This window comes from Nicotiana tomentosiformis, chromosome 6, assembly GCF_000390325.3.
Source record: "Nicotiana tomentosiformis chromosome 6, ASM39032v3, whole genome shotgun sequence".
In the NCBI taxonomy this organism is placed as follows: Eukaryota; Viridiplantae; Streptophyta; class Magnoliopsida; order Solanales; family Solanaceae; genus Nicotiana; species Nicotiana tomentosiformis.
The window spans coordinates 72,139,950-72,150,748 of NC_090817.1; the positions used below are offsets into that span (position 1 = coordinate 72,139,950).

The following is a 10,799-nucleotide window of genomic DNA, read 5'->3' on the forward strand; positions in this document are numbered from 1 at the left end:
AGAAAGGAATTATGGGGGAAATGGGGGCAAATTTCAGCATTTATGAGTATTAAATACCTAATTGGGATATTTATTATGGACCATTGGTTGAGAGAGAGATGAATGGATGGGATTTAATCTTGATTCACTTAATGAAATAGCGTACGCCATTTTGGACTGGGTGTGGCCGAATTGGGCTCAAAATTTGGGCTAATTTTGGCTCAATTTTAATTAAAATACACTAGCGCAATCTCTTATCTCTCTAATGAAATTATACAAGAAAAAAAAAATTCCTTTAGAGATGCAAACTAAAATATAAAAATAAAAAGTAAAAATATTTTAGTACTTTTTAATTAAACTCACATAAAAAATGCGCAAATAAATTCAAAGAAAAACAACTAAAAATAGCTAAATCATCCAAAAAGTTATTATTATTATTATATGTATATATATATATATATATATATATATATATATATATATATATATATATATATATTGGAAAAAGCGTGCAAAAATTAGGTATTCACAGCTGCCCCTCTTTGCTCAAGAACATGAAATGTTTTCGTGCAAAGATGGTGAATTCCATGATTAACTCTTGCTTGCCAATGACTCTAATGAGAGCATTTTGAAAAAGGTGACTGAACCTTGCATCCGAGGTTGCCTACATATCCTTGGCTATGAAAAAATCAGGTATGTGTAGTTCTGGGAAAATTTGGTAGCTGGGACTACCTGACACTGGAGTTATGACTGTTGTTTCTGCTGTCGTTGCTGCTACTGTTATTGTTATTGTTACTTGCCGCTTACATCAAAAGGAAAAGAGACGAGAACTACGTATGTCTACAAACTAAGATTACAAAATTTCTATCTATGTGTCTTCTGGAGTCAAATCTTGATCTTGACTTGCTCTCTTGTTTTGACCTTAGACTGGATCTTGATACTCTTTGAAGAAAAAAATTATGACTCTATCTCAATTGCTTGCTTTCCTGATCCGAAATTGAGAAGATGAATCTTGAGACGCCGAGTTGCTGACATTTATCAAAGCTAAACCCAACTATCTTGTGATCGAAAGACTTATTTTTTCTGATGAGAAACTGAAACTGCAAGCTTTAATCGTCACTTGTGCTATACGGCGGAACCTGCAAATCCATCAAATACGAACAAAACGAATAAAAATTTTCTGCCCCAGTCTGGCACTAGGGAAATTTTGTGAGTTATTAGAGAAAGCTATAAACTATCTAACTTATTGAAAGGAAGAAAAAGACAAGAGTATAACCTAGCTATGTGAGGATATGCAACCACGAGCTAGTACCCTGTGTACCAAAAGGAAATGTAACCAGGGGTTGGTACCCTGTATTACTGAAGGGAATGTAATCAGGGGTTGGTAAACTGTATTACTGAAAAGGAACGTAACCAGGGTTTGGCACACTGTATCACTAAGAAGGAATGTAACCAGGGGTTGGCACCCTGTATCATTAGGAAGGAATGTAACCAGGGGTTGGTACCCTGTATTACTGAGAAGTAATGTAACCAGGGATTGGTACCTTATATTACTGGAAGGAAGTAGGACCCTTTATATTATTGATAAAGTGTTGAATCCCTCTACGTGAAAAGGTTCTACCTGAGTTAAGCTACGCAAAACATCCTAAGCGAAGAGTACTTCTACTCGGAACTATGAGTTGGATCCCCTAGGCGAAATGGTTCTACCCGAGTTAAGTTACGTAAAACACCCTGAGCGAAGAGTACTTCTACCCGGAACTATGAGCTGGATCCCCCTAGGCAAAATGGTTCTACATGAATTAAGCTACGTAAAACAACCTGAACGAAGAGTACTTCTACCCGAAATTATGAGCTGGATCAACCTAGGCGAAAAGGTTTTACCTAGGTTAAGCTACGTAAAACAACCTGAGCGAAGAATACTTCTACCAGGAACTATAAGCTGGATCCCCCTAGGTGAAATGGTTCTACCTAGGTTAAGCTACGTAAAATACCCTAAGCGAAGAGTACTTCTACCTGGAACTATAAGCTGGATCCCCCTAGGCGAAATGGCTCTACATGAATTAAGCTACGTAAAATAACCTGAACGAAGAGTACTTCTACCCAGAACTATGAGCTGGATCCCTCAAGGCGGAATGATTCTACCTGAGTTAAGCTACGTAACACAACCTGAGCGAAGAGTATTTCTACCCGGAACTATGAGCTGGATCCCCCTAGGCGAAATGGTTCTACCTGAGTTAAGCTGCGTAAAACTACCTGAGCGAAGAGTACTTCTACCCAGAACTACGACCTGGATCCCCTTAGGTAAAATGGTTCTACCTGAGTTAAGCTACGTAAAACACCCTGAGCGAAGAGTACTTCTACCCGAAATTATGAGCTGGATCCGCCTAGGCGAAAAGGTTCTACCTGAGTACTTCTACCAGTAACTATGAGCTGGATCCCCCTAGGTGAAATGGTTCTACCTTGGTTAAGCTACATAAAATATCCTGAGCGAAGAGTACTTCTACCCGAAAGTATGAGCTGGATCCCCCTAGGAGAAAAGGTTCTACCTGAGTTAAGCTGCGTAAAACAACCTGAGCGGAGAGTACTTCTACCTGAACTATGAGCTGGATCCTCCTAGGTAAAAAAGTTCTACCTGGGTTAAGCTACTTAAAATATCCGAGCAAAGAGTACTTCGACCTGGATCTATGAGTTGGATCCCCCTAGGTAAAAAGGTTCTACCTGGGTTAAGCTACGAAAATGATCTGTATGAATAATAGTGATACATGCTGAAAATAAAAGAAAATGGAGATTTTGCGGAAACTTACCTTTGGTGACATTCATCCTTTAAGTATCGTCATTCTGCATTGATTTGTTCCTGATTCAAAACAAAGATAAATTATGAGTTTTAAAAGTGGTGGTCGGTTTGTGGCCTTGATGTCTTTGGAAGCTTGTCTTTGTGCCCATTCAACTTGCTTTTGACAAGTAGGCGAACATGAGTATTTTTGGTAGGAACCTTTGTATTACACGAATCCTCAAGTTATGTCGATTATAACAACTGAGTGCATGTTGCTCCCTGGACCGTGGTATCTTGAACGTTCTAGCCAGAATTTTCTTTGTGCAACTGAAAAGCTGGTAGCAGATTTTGAAAATCCTTTCTTGCTTGTTTTGATGAGAACTGACTCAAAAGCAAAAAGACAAAGTTATGCACAAATAGAAGGAAGAAATGTTTAACAAGAGATGTAACTTTTATGGGAAAGGAAGGAAAGAAGGGGCTTATGTGAGTGTGGTAGCAAGCCTTAGTGATCATGACATGCATTTTTGACATAACGACCTGATCTTTCAAACCAATCTAACCTTTGCTCTTGTCATTCCTTCGAGCTTTGAAACCGAGCATCTTTGTGCCAATTATTTTTCATTAGACTCATGACTCACCTTCGACTAATGGTGCCCCAAGGGATTTTCACCAACAAGCCTCTTTCATTTATTTATCATAACTTCCCGTCGCCTTAAAGTGCCCATGAAGGTTTTCACTAGTAAAGCTCTCTCTCTTCTTTTCTTTTTTCTTTTTTTTCTTTTCTTTTTCCTCTTTTTTCTTTTCTTTTTATTTTTTTTATTTTTGTGTGAGCAACTTGATAGTGTTCTATGTCGTGTGACAATTGTTGCTCATTGCATGCTTCTATTGGCAATCTTGATGGTTTATTAGGAGGTCTTTATTTAGAAGGCTTTTGGATAAGGTAAGGAAGAAATGATGGTATGAAGGCTCAAAATAGACTCAATATGATGGGTTTGTAAACTTACAACTCTTGAAATCGACTCTTTTAACGAAAACTAAAACAAACTCATGCCCCAGTTTTAGATAATGGATTATTTTTGGTTGGAGTGAACCCTAGTATAGAGCTGCATACGTATCCTTTAAAGGAATCAAGTGAAACGTAGTTCAAAACATCTGATCTAACTATTTCTTTTTTCATCTTTCTTTCTTTTTCTTTTTCTTTTTCTTTTTTTTATTTTTTTTTGCAAAATTCCCCAGCTCTTATGTTTAGGGGCATGGACTTTAGACTATTTGTTTTTTGGATTTTTGACTCTAGACTTGATTCCAAGAGAGGGGGTCAAAGATTATAACATAGGCTCAAAAGGGGTAACAAGTGGTATAAAATATTTGGGTAGCATAAAAAAGGGCCTCCTAGCCCCGAGAACGCCAAACATATTATCTTTTCACAATCATGACAATGATAAACATGTTGTCTTCTAGGTCTTGTCTAGCGTAAAGCTGTATGAGCAATAATTTTCTCGCATGGAATGACCCTAGTCAATTTGGGTGACCTTTCTTTCTTGATATGGAAGTGTGCATTTCAATAATGATTGATTCGTTTCAAATTATATGTATTGCACTTTATTTTGAAAAAAACTTTCTATCTTTTAGTGCTAAACAGACTTCAACCCATCCGATCATCCTTAAGACCGATCTTCACAATAATTCATAGGTAGAGATCCTTAACCTCCATTGGTATGACTGCTTTGGTTCCATGTATACCTTGCTTATGCTTATTCTCAAATTGTTTCAACTCTTTATTCATCTTCAAATGTGTCTCTTTCTTTTAGTTATCAAATTCAAGAGTAGATCAATTTTCTAAAATCTGGTCAAAACTTCCGCATGCATATCATGTCACTAGAACTTGCAAGAAAAGAACTATGCACAAAATGGACACAACATGACTGATTGTATTTTATTGAATAAAGAATAGAAGGGTATGATAACATAAAAAGAAGAAGAAAAGATGACAAAATAAGGTACCATGACTCCTCCCCGGCTGAAAAAGGAGTGACTTTTAAGTTACTAAGCGACATCATATCCAGGGACTTGCACATCAACATTACTATGGCATTAACTAATTTTGATTGCTTTGGAATCAGCATTTAAATTTTAACTTTTTGATCAAACAGTTCCCAATATTGGCTATCAAATTTCAGGACTGACGGCATGGGAAATTTCATAGCAATAGATTTGCTAAAAGACTTGGAAGAATTCATCTCCCTATCATCACATATCGTTGCACACAAAGTATGTCCTATGGCTCCAACCTGGTAAAAGTACCAACATTTGCCTCTTCTTTTCACCATCAAACTGTGTACTTGCCTTTTCGTAATCTTAGTCGAATCAACAATAACGGTGCTTATTCCCTTGGTTGAGAAGATGATAGAGTGATCTTGGATTGTTTTCGTGATTCACCATTGAAAACCAACAAACCGACAACTTTTAACTAGCTTTTATTCCAAAATAAAAAGCATGTTAGAATAAACATTCTTCTTCTTTTTTTTTCTCTTTTTTTTTCAAAATCATTCGATCGAACCTGATGTGGGTTGCCTACGTATCATGTGGGAATATTAATCAGATCTTGCATAGTTCAGGCCTTCAGGGAGATTAGGAATAAAGTAAATAAACTAAACTCTTTTTTTGTTTGGATTTTGAATTTTATTTTTAATTTCAGAAAGAAAGACTTATAAAAAAAATATTTTTGGATTTCAATTTTTTTATGAGAATTTTTTAAAAGAAAGGCTTCTAAAGAATAAAGAGAATACTTTTTTTTGAATTTTTATTTTTATTTTATTTTTATTTTTTCGGAGAAAGACTTCTAAAGAAGAATAAAAAATATATTTTTGGATTTTGAGTCGATTTTCTTTTTTGAATGAAGGACTTCTAAAAAGAAAGAAAATATTTTTGGTTTTAATTTTTTTATTTGGGATTTTCTAAAAAAAGACTTCTAAAGAAAGAATTAAAGAAAAATATTTTTGGATTTTTGAAAATTGAGGGCCAGAACCGATGAGGTCTGCCTACGTATTTCACATTCGGTGAGAATCAGACCCGCGTACTTCAGTAGAAATCGACTATGTTCTCTTTTGATTTATAAAAATTAATCCTTATAACCGTAGAACTAGACCACATCGTCCTCTTATTTATTTTTTCTTTTAACAGACATATGTACAAAAATCGGAGAATTTCTCTCTTGTTTATTCAACTGATTTATCCTAAAGTCGGTCAACATGCAAGCCTCCCAATTAATGCAACAGATAGCACATAACCTGAATATATTGGTCTCAATAAGGAACCTATCCTAAAACATAACCCAACCCCATGTGTCGAGAGCTGCTAAGCTAAATGCACATGATGCAAAAATCAAACCTACTACGAATATCCGGCACGAGGTTTGTTCTTCTAGGTTTAAATCCTGGTGGAGAAGATGTCTAGACCTGGCTTACTCGGTCGGAAAACCCAAGCCGAGGAGCGTCAGTGTGCCTGCCGTAAAACTGTTCCGGCTTTACTGGTGGTTCTCCCTGCCTAAACATGTGTGATTAAATCCTTCACCAGGAGCAGGTCTATAAACTGACTTTATCTCAGAAAGAAAATTTTTGTAGAGCTGGTCAGCACACACAACACTATTACTTATCAGAAGACTCAGATGGGGTGCGACAGAAGACAATTTATATATACAGTTCAAACAATATCAAAGCAGTAAATGAGCAAAAATTAGCACATTAGGCTCACATACACAGTAATATATCAAAAAATAATAAAAGCCAAAAATTAATCAATGTTCGAGCTCGAATTCTGATAAGTCCCCAGCGGAGTCGCCAGAGCTGTCACACCCATTTTCTACCCCCAAAAGATAATGTATGTTATGAACTGTTGTGGGTTAAAGAGTTTTTACAATTAAAGTGACAAACTTGAGTAGGGATTATTTTATTTACAGAGTCGTCACTTGGAATTGAGTTTTTGGGTGTTCCAAGTCACCTTTTATTTGAATTCCTAGTCAAAGGAAGGTTTGACTCTATTATTATTGGTCTGCGAAAATAAGGTCCGGGTAAGGAATTCTATTGACCGGGGAGAAGGTGTAAGGCATTCCCCGAGTCTTGTGGTTCTAGCACGGTCGCTTTTATTGACTAAAATTAGCTTGAATTAATTTTTGGATAACTTGTGCTTTATTTGATTTTTCATGCTTGTCCTTTGTCCGCTACTCTTTATTAAAAAAATTGAAGAAAAGATTTGAATAATATTAAATTGTCCTAACCGTACCAAGCAAGCGAATGCGCGACCGAGACGAAATTTATTAATTTTTTCATAAAAGTGCTATGCAAGCGAATCCGTAGTCATGACAAGAATTATTACTACGTTATTATTTTTTTGAAAAAATTAATAGTGTATGACTAAATGAAATGGCTTTGCGGTTATTACGATTACTAATTTAAAAGATGAGACTAGTGCTAGAAAATCATTAACTTATGTTGCTTAAAACTAGAAAGATATGGGCTTGTGATGATATTGAAATAAGACACCCCACTGCTGGGATGATGGAGCCAATGGGCTCATGTCCAAGACAAAATCCAAGAGGCCCATATGCTCTTGGACTTCAAATCTGCAAATATGGGATTTTAGAACCACATTACAGATCTGGTCCTATCTTGCTATTTGTAATCCATAACCAACTATTTACAAAAATAAGTTTACAGAGAGTATCTTTCTATTCATAGCTTAACTACCTTACTAAAATAAACCTTTGCAAAAAATAAGCAAGATTAGTGGGACTCTAAAAATAAAAATTAGCTTGGCAACAACAAAGGGACAAACATAGCTACATGGGTTCAAATTTTAATATATACTCCTTTCATACAACCAAGCAACTGAGGGCCTAGTGGAATTATATCTAACACTTTAGAAAAAAATAAAAATAAAGATGCTTGACACAGTTTAATTATCTAATATATAGTCATAACATTATCCAAAAGCTGCTAATATTTTCTAGCATCATTATCTTTCATTCCAACTCGATTTTAGGAGTTTACATGGTCCGAAAATTACCTGGACAACAGAAAGAAGAACAAATACAGCAAAGTTAACTCTTTCAAAAGTCAAGAAGCGGATAACAAAACAATTAAAGGGGCAGCAACACAGCAAAAGACAATGACAACCAGCACATTTCAAACCCAAAAAAATGAACGAGAAATACCCAGCAAAACAGTTGAAACCAGCAATTATGTAACTCCAGAAGAAGCTTTAAAGACTACTATCTTTTGTAAAAAAATCCTTTTGCACTTAAGAATCAACTCACAGAGACTCACAATTTTTAGCTACTAATGAATGCTTTAGCTGCTGATTCTTCTCTCCTTTTTTTTTTGTGTGTCCAGATCTCTATTGCTATGAAGACGTATGTTTTATATATGAGAAACAACCAATTATTTCATGATTAAAAATCAATCTTTTTTGACAGATTTTCCACAAAATCTGCACTTAAATTCAAAAGGCAAGACTTTTTTGTTCAATCTTGTCCAAAAGAGAGCATTCTAACTAAAATCTGCTCTTCACTATTTAAAGACAAACTTTTATTCAAAACCTATCCAAAAGTCCATATTTTCTTACCAAACAAATAACTTTTGAGTTTTGTACTCAAAAAATCTCCGAAGCAGTAAATAAGCAACCAAACAAGTACCATATACTGTCAAGTATTCCTTCACGACCTCACTTTTATCAATACAAAACTATTATACTACTTCAACAAGTGCAAAAACATAAAATTTATCATTTCAAACTTCAAAAGCTAATGCTAAAATATTTAATAAGAGACAAAATAAAATCTGAAAAAATAAAAATAAAATAAAAAATCAGCCACGAAAAAAAGAATAGTATTTTTACCATTTCACAATTCAAGTGGCCAAAACAATGGTGGTATGCCGAACGTGGGCATTCGGGGAGGTCGCCAGAATTTGGCAGGATTTTTGGTCGGCGAATTTTCGGGGTGAAATTGACATAAATAGGTAGGTCTTGAGGAGCTCTATCAGTTGATGTAGGTATTGTGGGGTAGTAGTGGCCGGAGCTTCAAGAATTTGGGGGAAAAAAGTGGCGGCTAAAATTTTCTAGATCTAAGATTCAAGGATTTTGAGGGGTTTTTGAAGGATTTAGTTTGGAGCCATGGAAAGAGGAGGTTGTGGAGATTACATGGTGTAAATTTGGAGGTGTTTGGAGATGGTTCGCTGCCGGTGTGCGATTTCTGGTGGCGGCGGAGGGACAACGGCTAGATAGAGAAGAGAGAGGAAGAAGAAAGGAATTCTGGAGGAAATGGGTGCACAATTTCAGCATTTCTAAGTCTTAAATACCTAATTGGGAGATTGATTGTGGACCATTGGATGAGGGAGAGATGAATGGATGAGATTTAATCTTGATTCACTTAATGAAACGGTGTAGTTTCATCATTAAGCTACGCCGTTTTGGACCAAGTCTTGGCCAGCCATTTTGGACTAGGTATGACCGAATTGGGCACAAAATTTGAGCCAATTTTGGCTTAATTTTAATTAAAATACACTAGCCCAATCCTTTGTCTCTGTAATAAAATTATACAAGCAAAAAAGAAAATCCTTTAGAGATGCAAACTAAAATATACAAATAAAAAGTAAAAATATTTAAGTACTTTTTAATTAAACTCACATAAAAAAAGTGCAAATAAATTCAAAGAAAAACAACTAAAAATAGCTAAAATCATCCAAAAGTTATTATTATTATTATTATTATTATTATTATTATTATTATTATTATTATTATTATTATTATTATTATTATATATATATATATATATATATATATATATATATATATATATATATATATATATATATATTTTTTTTTTTTTTTTTGGAAAAAACGTGCAAAAATTAGGTATTCACAGTTGGTTCCCACTGAGAGGGAAAGGATTAGAAGGTTCATTGGTGACCTCACCTATGAGTAGCCGAGTGTAGTTTTATGTGATATAGGGCTAAGTGTGGGGTGTTGGGGGTGGGCTTACCTAACACAAAGCTTGTCTTTAATATTCACATGCTATAACCATACCACCCACTCCATGTATCTTGTACTATGTTTGTTGTAGCACTTTGTTAGAATTAGCTAGTGTAGTATATTAGTTGTAGAGATTGGGACCATGTGTTACTTGCTTGCAATAAGGCTAAGTCACTTCGCATGATCAACTGTTTGATTTGTGTGGCATAGTTAGTGCATTATAATTGTGCGGCATGGGGAAGTCTTGAGTACCCATCGCTTTGTGGTGCAACACTTGTGTATATTTAACCAATATTATGGGTATATTACATAGAGCCTTCGATTTTAAGTGTGGGGTCATCTTTGACTCTCACGATATCCTTCGATGAATTTCTTGACTCATTCTAATATTCGTGATTATTTGTGTTGTAGGTTGATATGGATCGTAATAGTGCGAACACGGGTAAAGGAGTGGGGAAGTCCTCAACCACTGTTCTCACTCCTAAAAAGCGCAAGACAGGGCAAGGGTCATCTCGGCAAGCAAAAGGGAAATAGGTTACTGACGGATCGAAGAAGGCACTATCGGGACCAAGGCCTCATTTGGATCTAGTTTGTGAGGATGCCATACAATGGCATAATAACTTTGTGCCATATGGGCGGTATGTCTCTGCAATGGAAATTAATGTGGAAACTCTAGAATAGAACTTCCCAGACATGCTTGCCCGGTTAAGAGAAATGAAGATGGATAAGTTCCTAGAGTGCCCGAGCCATGCAAATTTGAGCATGGTGCGAGATCTTTATGCAAATTGGAATGGGGATTTGTTCAAGTCACTGATCCGCAGAAAGGAGGTGCCAATGGATAGGCGTTCCTTATACGAATTTTTGGGAGTTGATAGCCCTAACCTGCGTAGGCTGCAAACGTTTGTCAAATGCCCAAGCTAGCAGGCTATACGACACACTCTATGTGGCGTCGATTAGAATGCAAAGTGGACAAGAACTAAGGGTGATTCCTATCTTGAGATGATCCGCTTTGACTTCAACA

General features: G+C 35.9%; 1 long non-coding RNA gene across 1 annotated transcript; it reads right to left on the minus strand.

Moving 5' to 3' along the window:
- Nucleotides 1-7,559: 7,559 nt before the first annotated feature.
- LOC104097212 (uncharacterized) lies at nt 7,560-9,070 on the minus strand. The gene is made up of 2 exons (XR_686506.4): nt 8,645-9,070; nt 7,560-7,813 (listed from the first exon to the last, which is right to left on the minus strand). It is a non-coding gene; the product is annotated as an uncharacterized lncRNA (long non-coding RNA).
- Nucleotides 9,071-10,799: the final 1,729 nt, after the last annotated feature.